Below are 12,541 nucleotides of genomic sequence, written 5' to 3'. Positions count from 1 at the left end.
TATTCTGCTGTGTCAGACTTAAAAGCCTGAAAGATGCAGTTCATCCATTTTTTTACTTATGCCCTCTCAGCATCAAAACACTGAGGTAATATAGTTAGTATCCCTCAGCCTATACGAAACATGACGTACTTACTCTGCTTCCACAAATTGACCTACATGTCAGCAGCCCACACAATTCTCCTTTGTGGATTTCTGTTTAACATAATATAACTATTTCGCTCCTGAGCTCGTTCTGTTCATAACATACAATCTATTACTCATACTTTGGTCTTATTTAGTGCACAGCGAACAATGTCATTCCTTACAAATGTAACTGAGGCATCATGGCGTCTGCAGTGAAGAAATATGGAAATGGAGTCAAAATGGCTGAAAAGACGATTCCTTTCTTAACACATCTTGCCCATGATTTACAGTACAGCATAAGAGGACTCATGAAAAAGGAAATCACCATAGTGGACTGAGGTCGCGTGTTTTTTGAGGTATTACTCTTGTTGTATTAGATACTAAATTGTTTAGTTTTATGTGTGTTTTCTAAAACCAATTCTGATTCTGAGGGCTAATGCCGATTAGCCCTCTCACAATGCAGTCATAGGGAGTTTGATGCATGGACATGTAGTTGTGATTATTTACCAGCATGTTCACTACATTTTTTTTTTTTTACGATTGGTTTTAAAAACACCATTTAACACAGCTATAGTAGATTAATGTCAAATAGGTGTAGTTCTTAAGCTTGAACCTTGTTTGTAAAAATGAAGAAGCATGTGTTTAAAAAAAAAAAAGTATTTTTTTACTCTTCTTATATTTAATCCATATCTAAAACTACAAAATAAAACAAAATAAAATCAATAAAATAAAGTCGTGTTTTTTTTTTTTTAAATAAAACATATTTCCATGAAGTGTCAAATTAAATTGTTTTATTTTGTATTAGGAAAATATGCAGCCGTTATGAGCAATGCAGTTATGTAGAGACATTTTGTCACCATATTAAAACACAAATTTTAAACATAAAATGTAACTAGAAAACAACAGGTGCAGAGGCAATAATCGACACAATATGCTATCCCTCTTGTGCTTTGTACTAACAACAAAACGAGCATTATTATTAGTTTTATGCTTAATTCGCAATAAACACAACACTTTTATCCAGGATTTTTTCAGGCTTTATTTCTAGATTTAGGGAAAATAATGTTCTGTAATATCTGCATGCCTTTCTACATTATAGTGATTAAAAAAAGAAGGTGATTAATAGTAGTGATAGAAATAGTAGTAATAATAACACTACTAATAATAATAACGCTAATAATAATAGTGTTGTTAGTGTTACTGTCCTTGTTTCCACATAAGGTCGGACAAACACAACAGGCACAACGTACAAAATGATGTAAATGACAAACGCTTAATACAGAATTCACAAATTGAATTAAAATACTGTCATTGAGATAAAAATAAACATGTCTTTTCATAACGTTAATCGTGGGGGGAAAAAGGTCCCATTTTGTCCCAGCAGACAAAAAGTAAGTGCGTCCACATGATATTTGGATATAATCACAAAAAAATATCTTTAAGCAGTATATTAGAACATTTTATTAAATTTTATTAATTTGATTTGCGTGTGATTATAAAAGTAAAATCTGCATTTGTTTCATATTTATAAACAAAATGTGTATGATTTGTTTTCTGAATTTTATAACATTTCAGTTTAAAGGAGCATTCACTTATATTCAAAATAAAAGGTTAAACCGGCAGCTGTTATCTTAATTCAGAAAAATGGTAATGGATCATTAATATCATGATAAACATCTAAAAATCTGTGTCTGTAACTCCATGAGACTAATGAGTGAATTAAAAAATTATATAAATTACGGCAGAACTAGCAGTGAGCAAAACTTAGATTTACATTGTTATACATTGAATTATACGCTTTTAAGGAATTTTATTTTCAAGCTTTATTATATTATATTTACAAACATAGTGTCAGCCCATTGCATTTCATTTAGACTAAAATATTTTATGCCTGTTATAAACTACAATTTATTTTATTAACGTAACAGAGCTTCGGAAACGCATCAGGGAACTTTAGATTAGAACAAAAGTTTTATTGCTTACAATGAACAAATAGCTCAAAGAGTTGCAGTGACAACAGAAGAGTAATTAATAAGTGCTCCGTTCATTTGTGTGTTTTTTTTTTTGTTTGTTTTTGTTTGTGATGTCCATCTGTTTACCAGGACATCCGTGAATGATTTTCTTTCTTTGTTTGTAAAAGTTTTTGTGGATCATCAAAAGCTAGATATTCATTAGGTATTCCATCTCGAGAGATAATTGGCAGAAGTTTCTTTTAAGCCCAATGAGGCCTTTTTCCTTCTTCAAGGAGAGTGGTCATGAATGCTTTATATTGAGTCATAAAGTAATAATACTTAATGATAGAGGGAAAGGCTGATCAAAACTGCTGTCTTATTCAGATGGTCGCTGTGAGTGAGAGTAAAGAGGCAGAGTATGCTGCATGAAGTACACCATCTGTTTTTCACATGTTCCTTAGTACTAGGGACATCAAGCTCTACCATTAACTCATTTTACCCTTTCTACTGACTTGAACTGAAAACCTCTCGCTCTTAATGGCTTTACACTGTCGTCTGTTCTTTTGTATTATTTCACTAGATTCAAGTATGTTTCCATAATGGTGCAGCGACACACCAATCAGCGATTAAAAAACCCCCCTGATATTTTAAAGTGAAATATCACAGTGTTTTCCCCAGGATCTCTTACATGACTTTTTGACTGCTAATTCATAAGTGTGCTTGATTTATAAATTTCATGTGAATTACATGGAACAAGAAAGCGTCTTATGAAAAGGAAGAAATGCAGGTTACACAATTCCATATCAAGTGCATATGCCGTTTGTAGTTCTGTGTGAAAAGGAAACAGTGAGTTCTAACTGTGCTGGAGTTCCCGTCTCTCTTGTCAAGTCCTCCCAACCTGAGAGAGTTGTGAAAGCGGTAGAGAGAAAGTTACCTTCCTCACCCTTTTCATTCCCAATTACAAAGAAAAATGGCTCTCACATGATTTCCCAAAGTTAACCTTACTTGCTGCGAGTAAAGGAGGGAGTGATGAGGGGGAAAATAGAGCCCCCCCCCCTCGATACTATAAAAGCTTTCAAGAACAAAGGCTCAAAGAGACTTTTATATGAAGCTGTCATATTTTACAAATAAATAGACCTTAATGATAGGAGTGACTTTTTTTTAGGGCAAGAAATGGATAACTCTTCAGTGTCCTTAAAGCCAAGACGAAGACAAATGTCATCCCTATGTGCTGTTGTTTATTTGTCCACTACTTGTTTATAAATGCTCACTGGAACAAGTGATATAAAAATGTGTATATATATATATAGTTTTAATAAAATCTGCTCACATAGCTCTGAGACTGACAAGATGTGTTATATTAAATGTTTGCAAAATGACAACAAGAATTTGCAGCATTATCTAACAAGCCTCTCCAAGTTGCAGTCCTAAAACGGGGCTGGCTAATATGGTGGAGTGTTACATCACCAAATCCTTCCTCTGAACAAAACAACATGCCTAAAATGTGGGTGGGGATGTGCATGTCTATGTAAAATAACTTTGTGACAGTGGTTAAAAACGGACAAAACTCGGATGTGAGTGCTACTGTTACAGTCTTCCACACTTCATTCAAATCTGCCTGCTTTTAAACAAAGAACTGAAAGTAAGTATATACTGCATTTCAAGTTTTTATACAGCTATTGGCAACTGGCAGCCATTTTGTTTAAGTCCTTCTCCTGTGGTATGCCAAAATATGAAGCTTGCAATGATATGCATATAAGGATCCTCGATACAAAAACCAGCGCATATGATAATTCACATTCAGCGTATATGGAGATTGATGCCTATGTGTCTCTTCTCTTTCTGATCAGAATGTTTCAGACACGTTTGAGTAATAGCTCACCACATGCCCGCCTCTCTTTCTCTCTCTCTCTCTCTCTCTCTCAACACACACACACACTCACACACACTCACGTCAAAGAACACAACATGGGTTAAGATGAGCCTCAGTGAAGGAACACCTGCTCCCCACACATCTCCACACAAACATGTACATGTAAGCGCCTACACATACACTCTGTAAAAACTGTACTGCATGTAATCCAGAGGTGACCTTGATTTGCTAACTCTACACAGAATTGTGTAATTTGGGAGTTGATAAAAATAACATAACAAAAATGTTATGTCAATGCAAAAGTGAGAGTAACAAATAGATTTGGATGTGTAAACTTTACCACCCACATTTGTAGAAACAAAATGCTTGTTATGAAGATATTTTGCGTGGGTATCTCCTGATTTAGAGGGAAAGAATAGTTCTATTTTTTGTAATTAAAGGCTTCAAATCCCCTTGAAAATTTATCATATTCAAAATGAATTATAGATCTGCCAAATTGCATAGGCTTTTTTCACATCTTTTCATCTCTAGAATTTTTGAAAGGAAATTGATATATTTTTTATTGGTTTTCTTGATGCGGTAGGCTAACTCTGAAGTTTCGAGCGAGTAAGAGAATATCAAATTTCATATGACCACCCATTTTGGAAGATAAATTTGCCACTAAAATAGAATTAACAGTGGGTCGTCTCAAAACGGTTCGCTGTGTCTTTGAATCCTTGCTTTATATACCATAATTTAAGGGTCTGTGCCAACATTAGTATTCTTGGACTACATTGTTTGAATGTAGCAGTGCAGTGATCTACTGCCAGCAAATTTCCCTGTAGCCTCACCACTACACTAATCCACAGCTACCCATGCTGTCCAGTAAAGCAAGCCTGTTACCCCTGACAGAAATGCATGTGTGTGTTCTTCACACAGAGACACACATATCCACCAAACCCACCCCCCCTCCACACGTCCACAGACACATTTGCTGAGCTGCCCAACTCAAACCAGCAATGGAGACCTGTATAGCCAGGCCTGCGGCGACATAGCAGTGACACAAACACACATACATGCCCATGCACAAAGCATTTTACTCGATAAATACATTGCACGAGTAGACACTCACCTTGGCCATGCATTGCTCTCCGTATTTGTGGTCATTTGATGGTAAGGTATGGCAGTATAATCCTAACTAGCTTGCATGCCTGAAGAGCAAGTTTCTATTGCCTCCCATGCAGCCCCATGCAAATTGTGGTAGCCTGACTGAAATTTGCTGAAGCAAATCCCTTTCGGCTTGCAAGTAACGCGCCAGCCTGAATGCCATAAACCTACCCAGGCTGGACCGGCACCAGTGGGGAACGACATGAGAGTGGCAGGCGGCTCTCCTCTGGGTTTTTGGGGCAGGATTATGGATTGAGACGTACAACTGAGAGGCTAAAGTTACACTTTTCATTCCCACTTCGAGGGGGTCACACTGCTTGGTGGTAGCTACTCAGATTGGAGACATTTATTCCCCCCTCCACTCATTTTAAACTTAGCTTGCACAGTTTTACTGCAGACACTTTTAGATCAGCAGCTGCTGCTAATAATTAGACATTTTGGTTAAAGAAATAGGGGAAACTGCAGTTGCTTTTTTTCTCTTGTTTTCATGTTTTTTTATAAAGAACAAGAGAAAAGAGGGAAGAAGAAAGGAGAGGACACACTGAGAAGTCCTCATTCACCAAAGCTCCAAGGAAAGAGAGAGCAGTATGCCCCCTTCTGGCTCTTTTCTTTTCTCCCCGCTCTTCCCCCTCTGCCCCTCCCCACCCTCCTCTGTCTGGAGATGTGAGGAAATATCTTTTGATCTGCTCTGACAAAGCAAGTGCTCTTAGGAGTGGCGAGTGCGACTCTGCCAACTGATTTGGACAGAGCGACAGGGAAAAAAATGTGCCTAATAAGACGTTTGCAGCAAATGAGTGTCTAATAAACACTGTATGTCCGCTTGGTGTCACTGACATGATCTCTCCTCCCCTAAAACCAAAGATCCTCTGTGCTGCATTGTGATCTAGGAGATCTTCCTGCTTTTCTGCCTTTGAAAAGCCTGTGCTATAGTGACAGTGCAATTCAAGAGGCCACCTCAATATTGATATGGCCCTCTAATCTGCCAGCTGAATGGAAATGAAGACTTTTCTCAGAGGAACTGTTTGATCTTGCCCTAAATCTGGGGCAGAAGCTCACAGTTTGTCTGTGGCGCACAGTCATGGAGGAGGATAAAATCTTTTGTAAGACACCAAATATCTGTGTCAAAACACCCAGCGTTGGTGTTTAAGCATAGGGCATCTAATCACTTCTTCATTATTAACTTGACTAGTCAATCATGTGAGTCAGTATGGCTTTACTTTTGCCTTGTATGACTGAGCAAATTGAATTATAGTGTTCCTGGAAGGGATGGTGTGTGTGTGTGTGTGTGTGTGTATGTATATATATATGTATATGTATGTATATGTGTGTGTGTGTTATTACACGCTTGTAATTATTATTTTTTTGTTTCTGGATTGCTGCAACTGTGTGCACTTGTGTAGTAGAGCCTTTCTAGTTGTGCCACATCACCAGGCAAAATAAACTCATCATTCCTGGTGTTTGTGTGTGTGTGCGCGTGGGGGGCTGGCGGTGGTGGCATTTAGTTAAGGAGGAGATAGAGGGAGAAGTGGGGGATGGGTTATAAGGGATGTGGCGGTTCCCTCTGGCTTTCCCTGGCCACTGCCCCAGCCCACCAGCCCAGTGCTCCAGGGCAGGACCATCCGAAGCTGGGTGTCTCCAGCAGCTGGCGCCAGTGCCAGTGCTGATGAGGGGCTCCAGCAGCCGTCTGTACCGAAAAGAGGAAGGGGGCAGCGTGGCTGCGTCAGGCCCAGGCACGGGTAATTACGGCAGAGAGAAGCCGATTAGCCCGTGCCTGAGCAACACAGCAAGGGGGACGGGCCCACGCCCAGCAGGGAGGGGAGTCCTGCCACAGCGGCAGCCAATCAAGTGTGAAGCCCAGTGTGGACCCCAAGCCCCACTGATTCAGTGGGAAAAGGTTTGGCCGGCGGTTCAGAGCGCCGCAACTTTCACGGATTAGTTGAGACACTATTCTGGCAGCTGAAAGGGGAACACAGCACGGGAGCAAAGCTTCAATGTGCGCTTGGGCTCTTACAAACACAATCACACACACACACACACATATATGAACACACACTCACAAAAACCTCCCAACAGCTGGGAAGAGGGCCGAAGCCTGCACCCTGTCACCATGGTTACGGCATATCTCACAATTGAGTCAAAATGAAGACACTTTGGCCTCATATTGGAATATTTACAGATTTCCCACTGCTAATGTGTATCTGCTCTATAAATCAGAGCTGAGAAGTGCATGCTATTTTCAAAATCAAAGAAATAAACAGTTAATTACTTAATTAAAACAAATAATTAAGTAATAAAAGATGGATAAGTTACAAAGGGTCTCTTTACAGTGTATCATTTCAGAAATGCACTTGGAAAAAAAATACCTGATTTTTCTCATTCAAGTGAAAAGTAATCTTTTGTGTAAAGACATTGCTTCTTGCTTAATGGCAGCTGAGGGTGTCGACAGGACACTTGTACAAAACACCCACAATCATTTCATTACCAGAGTGCTAGACTCAAACTGAAGCAAGCGCTGCATACTTTCATTACTTCTCTTCGCTAAAATGGTTGAAATTACTGTCTTTTGTAGGCACTTTAGAAATTCTTTGTAAATAATTTTACTGCTTGGCTTGACTCTTTTATTGTATGTCTGCTCTAATTGCAGTGAAATACAGAGACTTGGAGATGTAATGGATGTCTTTGCGACAAACTCTTATCAAGGTATTTGTCATGCAAGTTTGCTAGCTGTTGTTTTCTCAACTGACTTTTACATATTTCAGTTTATGTATTATATATTAGAATAAAGTTTGGTTACATTTCCAGACTTGTGCTTGGTTTTTTTCAAACAGCAGTAAACAAGCAAGTGAATTTATGTATTGGGAGCAACTTGCCTGTTCCCTCTGTTTTATGTGTAATGTTGACTTTTTATTGGACTCCTGATTGAATTTTGAAATTCCGTAGGATGAGGTGAGGGGCTACAGGCTTCCAGGGGGCTCCCTCAGCTCTCTGTCCTATCATCGTGTGCACTGCTCTCTGTGTGCATTGCTCATACCCAGACATTGAATTGACATTTCTCTCTCTCTCTCTCTCTCTCTCTTTCTCAAACACTGTTGTGTGTGCTTTGATGCGGTTACGTTCTATGAATAGTTTTCTTTAATGCCTGCTTTCTCGTGCCTCCCTCTCTCCCTCCTCTCCCTGTAAAACAGTGAATCTCTTCCCTTTGAAATACCGTCCATAAATTACAAGTTGTCAAGTGTCATTTCCCTTGTTTACTGCCATTTTGGGCATTTCCCCCTTGCGTTCTTCCCAGTGTTTCACATTTAATTGCACCAATAATGTTTGCTGGGTTCACCAGCACAGTACGAGCAGCTTGTTGCTGCTGCGGAAACTATTAAAATATTTTCCAGACTTCACGAGGTTGTGTGCGTAAGTTTGTATATGTGTAATCTGTGTGGATATATCCCACTGCGTTACCACCAACTATGAAAGTGTACTACATCGTATGCTGAAGCCTCTGTCACACTAGAGAAAGAAAGAATGTGTCTGTGAGAGAGAGTAGCGAGGGAGTGCAGGAAATTAGCTTTAAAGTGTTTCTAAAAGCCCACGTTGTACCTCTCCTATGCAAACAGTCTAATTTACTGCATGTCAGCACAAGCCAACAAAGTTTTATTACACTACAGTAATTTCCCATATGTTGAGTGTATATTACCGTTATGGGAATAGAAGTGTAGGAAACCTTTAAGTGTTGGTGGCTCCATGCTCAATAGTTATGTAGCTAAAGATTCAGTTAAAAAAAATGATATCAGTGTAGACAGTAAAGTGTATTCTTGGATATGAATAAATATCATTTACATAAAAGTTGGACAACTGAGATGCACATTAAAAAAAAACACAAAAACATGTGACTTGTACAGTTTGCTTAAGTAAACATGCAGCGTATTGCAGAAAGTTGGAAGAGCACCAAATTGAGCATAAGGGCATTATAAAATGTTCAGAAAACTGTGTCAGAGGTTTGAGAGCAATATAGTCCCATGCCTGATATTAGATATTTGATCCTCTGTGGTGCACTACATCCTCAAAACATCCAGAGAAATATGTGTAACCAGATATTCTCAATGCCTGTGAATATTTCAGAAAACACTGCATTGCAGACTGCATTAGCCTCTCTGATGGATTTCACTATGTGTTTTGTTGTGTTCAATATTCAAGGATAAAATTTTACTATACACAGTGGAGAACGTTTAAATGACTTCTCCAAACACCGTCAACATCACTTCTCTAAAGTGCTCAATTAAGCAACCAATCAGATTGTTTATGGTAACGATGGATATGAACCAAAATGAATCCAGAAAGCCTGTTTGACTTTAACATTGAAAGATAGACATTTTGGATCAAATCACTGCTTTCTGTTTTTATACACAGTTTAAGTTCCTTGGAAGGGAAGTTTGTATGTATACCTTAATACACAATACCTTTGTAATTTTATTTGGAATATGGCCATGCTGTTCAAAAACAGAGTTTTATTAACGAGAGTGCCTAATTTTAAACTGATTCCAGTATGTCTGCTTCTAACACCAAACGTCCAGCTTCTCTCTAAATTCCTAGTTTGTCCTTGTCAACAGCGATGTGCGAGGATGAGCAGGGTGATTCGTGGGAGGTAAGAATTGGGAAGCATTTGAGTCAGCCGCTGTCTGGTGGAATACGCAGGTCTAACACAAGTGCACCGAGAGTAGCCATGGCCGGTGGTCCTAGGCACCGCTTTTGGGTTAGTGTGTGTGAGACAGGAACAGAGGGGGTTTGATAGAGTGGGACGTGACCTTCATCCACACTGAGAGGAAGCAGGGACCAGGCCTTGGCTATTGGAGGGGAATCCTACCGAGCTGATCGATCAGTCAGCAGCAGGTGGGCAGTCTGTAGAACATTGCCGTGCACTCCTGAACCTGAACTGACTGCCAAACACTTCAGATATGTCAGAACCCAAACGGGTTAGCACTTTTTTAGATCAACTTGCCTGGCATGGTTATGAAAATACTTCTGGGCACTTATGTACCTCATGTGAAGATAAACGCATAGATGCATACGACAAATATTTAATTTAAGACGAAGAAGAAAACTCAGGCTATCCAATTGTGTATGCCATTTAATTTGCTACCTCATTAGTCCCCAAAATTGTCTCATCTCTGGCCATCGTGCTCACAGCACCCAGCAGCAATAGATCTGTGATGTTCAGCTTTACAGACCATTACATCCAGATCCCCCTCTCGTGCTGAAAATTATGTTCTCTCTCCATCACCAGGCATGTACAGTAACTGCTGTTGGGTGTGGGCCAACTGTGTTTCATCAGATGTCACATGGCATGACAAATGCATGGGAGCAAAACCATAAAGACTTCTGATCTTATGTGCGTGGATGTGTGGAAGTTTGAATCATCAGGTTCTGCTTGGAGCTCGGCTCTAGCCCAGCAACTCCTTATTCATAAAGAAATAGGTTAAGCCTTGATGTTTAAATCAGAGGCAGAGAGTAAATCTCCTAAAATCCTTTTATGCTTGTTAGACAAAAGGATCCAGCTACGGCAACACATCTTTTAGTTTGTCATGGCAGAGTCCAATGATTTTCTCTTTTTTTAATTTATTTATTTATATATTTTTAAATGCTTCTGAGTACAACCTTTTCAGCTGTTTTGCTTGCGGTAATTTTATGTACAGGTAATGTATTTAAATTGTGGAGTGATGTCACTAGTTTGGGGTCTAAACATATGGCTGATTTTATTATCGTTCTTCTCCAGACTTTGCACTGAATGCTATCGTTGCGAGCACATTCATAGGCCATCTTACCAAATCTGCTTTGGAGGATGTTTCAGAATGGATACCAGGCACGTAATCATGGTCCAAGATGGGAGCTTAACAATTTTCTGTGCCCTAGATATACCTCACCCAAAACCGCATGTGATGAAGTTGCATTCAGGGCTTCTGCCTTATGCCCTGTGTAACTAGCATTTGAACTTGTTCAGTGTTTTCTTATGTGCTTCTGGGTATTCAGCTTCACATATTCAGCCAGCTTTGGACCATGTTAGAGCAATATGCAGGGAGCCTGGGTAGAGGCATAGGGGAGTTTTACTAGCCCCCAAAATGAAACAAACAGGCTTTATTTGGCCTTTCCTGCTGGGACACAGGGAAATTATTATCCACAAAGTGCTGCAGTAAAGACTTGATTTTCCAGGCCTGATGAATTCAGCATGTTCCAGCTGAGGCTGTTCCTCCTGGCCAGTAGAGGTCTAGTTTATAGGCAGAGAGAGTAGCAGAAGGGAAATTGAAGCCTTAAAAAAAGCCCCACCACTCACTGCAGGCTTGATGTCAATTATCTGACCATATATTGATGTTAATGATTTCTAAAGTGGGTGTAAAGATAGCATATAGATAAGAGTACATTTAACTGGATTGAGGAGGTGCTGAGAATAAAAAAACACATTCTGCCCGTGCTGCTGTGTGAACCACTGAATACTTATATTGTATGTTTGACATCAGTGGTTTCCAACTTTGAATGATATTTTTGATATTATTAATTAGTTATTTGATATTTTAAAATGATTTTTTGAGTCCACTCAATCTGAGACACACACACATGCCTTTGGCTCCCGGACTCCACCTGAGTTAATTTTAAACACTGTAATTCATAAAACTTTTTATTGAACAATACAAAGTAAATTGATGAATTTAATTTAAAGTGGAATTATTACAATATTATGTTATATATATATATATATATATATATATAAAATTCATTAGCCTTGCTGCAACCGCCCTGCCATAGCCCTATGCACCCTACACTTTGAGACCCACTGCTTTAAATGATGAACAGGTAGAGCTCTGCTTTAGTTTTTTAGCGAATGCAGCAAGATTATTCACGATAAAAGGAGCCCCCGGGCCGCTGAAACCATGGGGGCAAGCAGGCATTTGAACTACCACTCTTAGAAGTACTGAGGCGATGCCCCACAACTTTTTGGTTCCATTTATGTGGGTCATTATTAAAAGAAAAAATCCCTTGAATCCTCCAGAGCCACTCCTAGCACTGACTTGGATACGAACCCGGCCCATAGTCTCTCTCAGAGGCAGAACCAATTAAAGTCTGAATTTCAGTTTGGAGGTGGGACATTGAAGGCACTTTTCTAAAACTGTGCACTCGCAGCTTCAGTGAGAGCGCTGCGGCTGCTCACGCTCATCTCAATTCTGATAAATGATGTAAATGTGAAGCACAAACTAAGGATGATGATTTATGTTAGGATGTAATATTTGCTACATTTCTGGTCTGGAGCATTTTTACTGCTGCTAAAAGACAGTTTACAAGTTGAAATTTAAGTGGCTTATATCATATTAAGGGAAATGCCATTATTATTTTTTTCTGCAGTATTCTGGCACTGAGTAAACAGTCATGTAGTTTGGTGTAAATGTTTTTTTTTATAGAGATTCAG

General features: G+C 39.2%; 1 long non-coding RNA gene across 7 annotated transcripts in view; it reads left to right on the top strand.

Annotated features, from left to right (window-relative positions):
- Positions 1-12,541, top strand: part of LOC136673353 (uncharacterized) — a 112,539-nt gene that overhangs the window by 14,097 nt on the left and 85,901 nt on the right. The window lies entirely within an intron of this gene.

This window comes from Hoplias malabaricus, chromosome 17 (assembly GCF_029633855.1).
Source record: "Hoplias malabaricus isolate fHopMal1 chromosome 17, fHopMal1.hap1, whole genome shotgun sequence".
NCBI lineage: Eukaryota > Metazoa > Chordata > Actinopteri > Characiformes > Erythrinidae > Hoplias > Hoplias malabaricus.
This window is presented reverse-complemented; position numbering and strand designations above follow the sequence as displayed.